Consider the following 6,000-nt stretch of genomic DNA (forward strand, 5'->3'; position numbering starts at 1 on the left):
TGCACATTTTATTTTCAGGTATCTTTTTTTCTGGGCACTGGGTTTTTCTTTATATAAAACTGATGATGGCATAAATCTTTGTAAGAAGACAGATTAAAATTGGTCCTCTTCAAAATGCTTTGGGTGTTGCATGACAGTCAGTCTGGAAAGAGATTTTATATTCACTATCTCCTACCACAGTGTAATGAAAACTGTCACACAGTTCTGTTGAAAATAATAAATGATTAATTATTTTGATAAAATATTTTTCCAGAAATCAAATACTGTCTACAAATCCATAAATTCTGTATCAATGTTAACATTTATCTTGACATATAAGATATAATTTTGTACCATAATCAAATCATTAACTGTGTTCTCTCATTTTTCATTCACTAGAATGTCAAGGAAATAGGACACAGTGTTCAATATGGTCATGAATTTAATAAAATAAGAAATGAGACAAAGACAAATGTTTGGTGATCATTTTTATTCCAAATGAAAACATTTGTGATGACTTTTTCTTTTTTCATTTCTTTTCAATCATATACACCTAATTTTTTGCTCTGTTTTTTCACAATTAAAAAATGTTGATTATTATTTTAAAAGATGTGGAGTTGGAATTCTAGACCATCTTGTCTTAGTTTTTCTCTGACTCTTTCAACTTTTCAATCCTAAAACTATTTTTGGGGAAAGATATATTTCTAAAATATTTTCTTTTATCAACATAAAATCACTTTTACTAGGCTAACTCGTTTGAAATTATCAAGTTCTATTTTTAAAAACATAAAAATAAAACAAAGCAATAAAATTAAAAAGAAATAACCCACCAAAGTCAAAAGCAAAGGCTAAAACTGGCATAGTTAAGCAACAATAAGCTATAAAAATAATGTTAAATCTGTCTTTTGTGTATTTGTACCTTAAGGCCTGGCACATAATAGGTGCTCAATAACAATTGTTCAGTGATTAAATAAATTACTTTCTCAGCCAAGGATCTTAAGCAATATTGTATAAAGAATGCATGTGTCATTTATAGTTAGTGAACACCCAACTTTTACTATTACTGTTTTTTTGTAATTGAAGCAATCCCCATTCTAAAACTCAATAGCTAAGGACATTGAATAAGTTACTTCACCTCTCTGGTTCATAGTTTCTTTGCGTGTAAAGTGGGGGTGATAATTTTGTGTGATTGTAAAGAAAAAAATACCGTAAAGGGAGTCCCTAGTACAGGGCAAATAAATGCCTTTATTACCATTAAACTGCTGCAAATACTAATATTAGTAGTAGTACTATTGCTGCTGCTGCTACTATTATTATGAGTATTATTAAATTATTAGAAGAATGCTGCCCCCTCAATATGTTTGATAACAGTTAAGTAGTTGAATTATGTTATTATTAATGTCAAATAAAATAATGTTAATCATTAAAAATGTTGTGAGCAAAAATTTTCAATTACTTTAAAAGTACAAATGTTTTTTCTTTTTAATAGAAGGTTGTCATGGACTGATTTATGTCCCTCACCTCTGTACCCCCAATTCATATGTTGAAGCCCTAGCCCTCAATAGCTCAGAGTGTCATTGTATTTGGAGACAGGTTCATTAAGGAGATGATTCATTAAAATGAGATGCTTAAGGTGGACCCTAATCTAATTAGACTGAAGTCCTTATGAGAAGCAGAAATTTGGACACACAAAAAACCATCAGTGATGCACACTCACAGACGGAAGAACATATGAGGACACAGCAGTAAGGTGGCCATCAGTAAGCCAAGGAGAAAGGCATAGGGAGAAACCAACTCTGCTGATACCTTGGTCTTGGACTTCTAGCCTTTAGAATGGTGAGAAAATAAATTTATGTTGTTTGAGCCACCCAGTCTATGGTATATTTTATGGCATAAAGCAAACTAATACAATGGTTATTAGATCTAGATAGTATATTTTCAGCAAAATTTGTCTATGTTTACTACTTTGTTATTATTTTTTCTTTGCCTCATTGTTTCTATGGATTTCTTCAAAATGTTAAGCTCTTTAGGGGAAACTTTACCATGAATAGTTTTAGAAAGCAAGCTTGCATAAATGTCTGAAAAGGAAACATATTATTCACAGGTACATTTTAAAGTTACTTTAATGACCTATACCTTTGTTGCCTACATTATTTGATAAATGGTCTTAAAATCCTTATGAGTCTTAAATACTAAACCCTGATTTAAAACTTTATTATTATATAAAATATAAAATTGAGAAAAATGTATCTGTTAAAACAATGACTTCAAGCCTTCGAAAATTGTTATATCCATATTGTCAATGTGTATCTTTTAAAATTTTTACAATACTTGCTATGAAGTCTAAAGCACATAAGTGAAATATGCCACCCACATTCATATATTAAATATATGAATTTGAAAATATAAAAAATTTTAAAAATATTATACCAAAAATTTACCTTACTAAAATGGTTTGTCTTTTATTTTCACATTTATTTAGAACTATATCACATTTTTATATATCTCATTATAGAATTTGGACAATGTTTGCTATATGGCAAGAGATTCTGACCCATGTGAAATAATTCACATGCCTAAAATTAGAAAAATGAGATAATAGGAGTTCCCCCAAAATGTAGCTACCTTTCATAATCAATCCTAAAATAGTGTTTGTTATTCTCTAGTATCAACTGATGAGCAGTAAGTTAATAAGTATAAAATATTCACAAAATTTTCTTTTATCATGGTCAATTTACTGAATAAATTTATTTAGTTTTTTGTTAGACAATACAGACTTGCTGAATGGATGAATGAAATAAATGAAGCATGGCAACCAAATAAATTCAGTCTAGTTTATTTGATACTATGTTAGTAATTAGGCTTCCAAGACACGATGACTCTTTTTTTTTTTTTTTTTTTTGAGAGGGAGTCTTGCTCTGTTTGCCCAGGCTGGAGTGCAGTGGCATGATCTGGGGTCACTGCAACCTCCGCCTCCTGGGTTCAAGCAATTCTTCCTACCTCAGCCTCCTGAGTAGCTATAATTACAGGTGACCACCACCACACCCAGCTAATTTTTGTATTTTTAGTAGAGATGGGGTCTTGCCATTTTGGCTAGGCTGGTCTCCAACTACTGACCCCAAGTCAAAAAGTCTGCCTCAGCCTCACTTGAAATGGATGAACTCATGAGTCTGTTATGACAGGACATCAGATCTAACCAAATTCTTGCCACTTTATATTGACTATAGATAGATCTATTTGTATCTGCCTCTTATGCAACATTCAAAATCTCATCTAATTTCATATGAGATGAAATCCTGAGCTTGCTCATTAAAATGTCTAAAATGTTTTTTCTGCTTTAAGATAAAGAATAACCTTTTTTCTTTTCTTTCTTTCTTTTTCTGGGGGTGAAGGAATGTCATTAACGTATCTTGAGACACTAGTATCAGTTCTTTTATATAGCCAAAAACCTATCTCTCCAAAAAATAATGAAACTAGTGTCCCTAAATTGAAGATGTATGCTTATGCAATTGACTTGAATCTGTTGGAAAAATGAGTATATCATTTTATAAAAAAGTTAAATCATTGATGTCAGATGTCAGAGCTTACAATAATCAGAATGCATAGCATTGTATACAGCTTCATGATTCTAAAATCATTTGCACAAGCATCTTGAGAGTGAGAGAAAGAAAGAAAATGAATTTATCACTGAATACAGAAAACACATCACCCCTTTTTACCACCTGTGACCCACGCCCTGCAGCTATATGTTATGATTCTGTACCAAGCAATTTCAAGGAGATGCTCTAGGAGGATATTTATGGGAGGACTTTCCTGCTCTTCTGGATCACTATTTCACCTTTTGCCGTGCCAAGTCAGAATCAGAATGACTGATATTCTAAGAGGTATATAAAAATCAAATTCATCAAGAAACCAAGCATTCACTAAAGGATGGTATTAATTTGGAAGTCTGCATTTTTACACGTGAGTTATATAACCAAATCTTCATTGAAACATTGCGGTTCACTTTGCCAATCCTAGTTTTAGAATATGAAAGCTAAAATTAAGTAGAGAACAAAGTGTTTAACATTTCACAAGCTTGAAGAGGAACGATGGTTATTTACTAACATCAAACTTCAAAAAATTATTTCTAGGACTGGAATATTGGCCTCCATTTTTTTTTTACACTAAAGTTACCATTTTAATGTGAAAGACTGAACAGACTAAATGTTTTCTACAGTAATTTATTTTTACAATATTTTCACATAGACAGTTCAACTTGAAACTGCACTGAGATTGTAATACATTGGAAACAAAATTTAATTTTCAGATCAACCTTTAGTGTATCTTTTAAAAGTTGTGTATAATGTAAACTTCTAAGATGCTCTTGCCAAAAATGAATTTTTATATCCTGTCATTCAAATTATGCATGAGCTTTACTAAAAGCTCCATCTGAATTGTGAGAAACTGTTTCCTAAATGTGTATGTGTACAAACAGACACACATTCGTGTGCACATATATCAGAAAAACATGTCTTATATTATTTCTATAACAAGTTCTCCATTCTGCTACCATTATCTGTAAGTTTCTGTGATTGCAGTAGTTTATAAAAGGACTTATCTTTCCTGTTAAAGCAAGAAGCATCCAAAACTCAGAGTGTGGATGCTCAAAGTCTAGTTGAAAATAAATATCATTATTCATGTTTTGATTTTATGCACAGCTGTGGTCTTCCTTTCTCTGTTGTTAGCAGGGCTGTCTTCTCTTTTTAGTGAAAGCAAAACAAAGAGCAGATTGGAGATTCATTTATGGTGAGGGTTAATGTTAGTTAACATTCAATCTTTAGCTATAATAAGCATATACATGTGTGGGTGTTTTATGTACATGTATGTTCAATTTCTTCTACCAATATGGTTAACCATGGATTTAAATAGTTTCCAAGTCTTTCCTTCATTAAAGTTTATTTAATGAAAGGAAATAGATTAAGAACAGCAACATTAGCAAAGGTGACATTTGCTCGATGTTAATATGGTATGAATAACAAAAGTCATCATGTCACCAAGTTGGATGCGGTGGCTCACGTCTGTAATCCCAGCACTTTGGGAGGCTGGGCATGGTGGCAGGTGCCTGTAATCCCAGCTACTCAGGAGGCTAAGGCAGGAGAATCATTTGAACCCCGGAGGCAGAGGTTGCAGTGAGCCAAGATCGCGCCACTGCCCTCCAGCCTGGGCGACAGAGCGAGACTCTGTCTCAAAAAAAAAAAAAAAAAAAAAAAAATTTCCTCAGTAGAACCTGTGTGTGAAATACCAGGATTGCCCGTGAGGAGGCATATGAACAAACTTTCTCCTGTTTTTGTTTTGTTTTGTTTTGTTTCTCCTAGAACATCAAGAAAATTCCAGATTAAGACTATTCCTCTAAAATTTAAATGTACTCAATATTCAAGCAAGCCTGAAAGATGTCTTTTAACTTTTACCCTCAGCATTTGTCATGCCATACTGCAAGAACAATCTCCACATGTTCATCCATGAGGCACAGGGGCAGCAGACCGTACATTTTAATGGGACCATTTTCTTAAAATGTCAGTAGTATACATTGGCTTGCATATAAAAATATATTCTGAGAATTTAAATATTTTCAACAAAAACCCCTAGCTTTTTAACACACTTAGGTTCACAACTCCCACAAATACTTTTTCCTTCTCTCAAATTTCAGGCAACAAGAGTGCCAGAAGATGTGGAATTTGTATAACCCCAAACTGTGTTTTCCTAACTAATCTTGGCAAGCTTAAAACCCTGAAAAGTCACAATTCACTTCCCAGGCGATCATCCTGGACAGCTCAACAGCAGAAAAGCAGAACAGGATATCCAGCTATTGAACCGGGCCGCCGGCCCAGGTGGCCAGCCTTGCAGCTGTGGAGAGCACCTACCAGGAGGGCCGCATGGGCTGCAGGAAGACACGTTCCTTTCCTCTGTCTGTTGTGAGCTGGAAAGGAAAGCACAGTCTGCACTCCCGAAACACTGCCTGCCAACACAGCACTTTTCAGC

Source organism: Pan paniscus, chromosome 5 (genome assembly GCF_029289425.2).
Source record: "Pan paniscus chromosome 5, NHGRI_mPanPan1-v2.0_pri, whole genome shotgun sequence".
In the NCBI taxonomy this organism is placed as follows: Eukaryota; Metazoa; Chordata; class Mammalia; order Primates; family Hominidae; genus Pan; species Pan paniscus.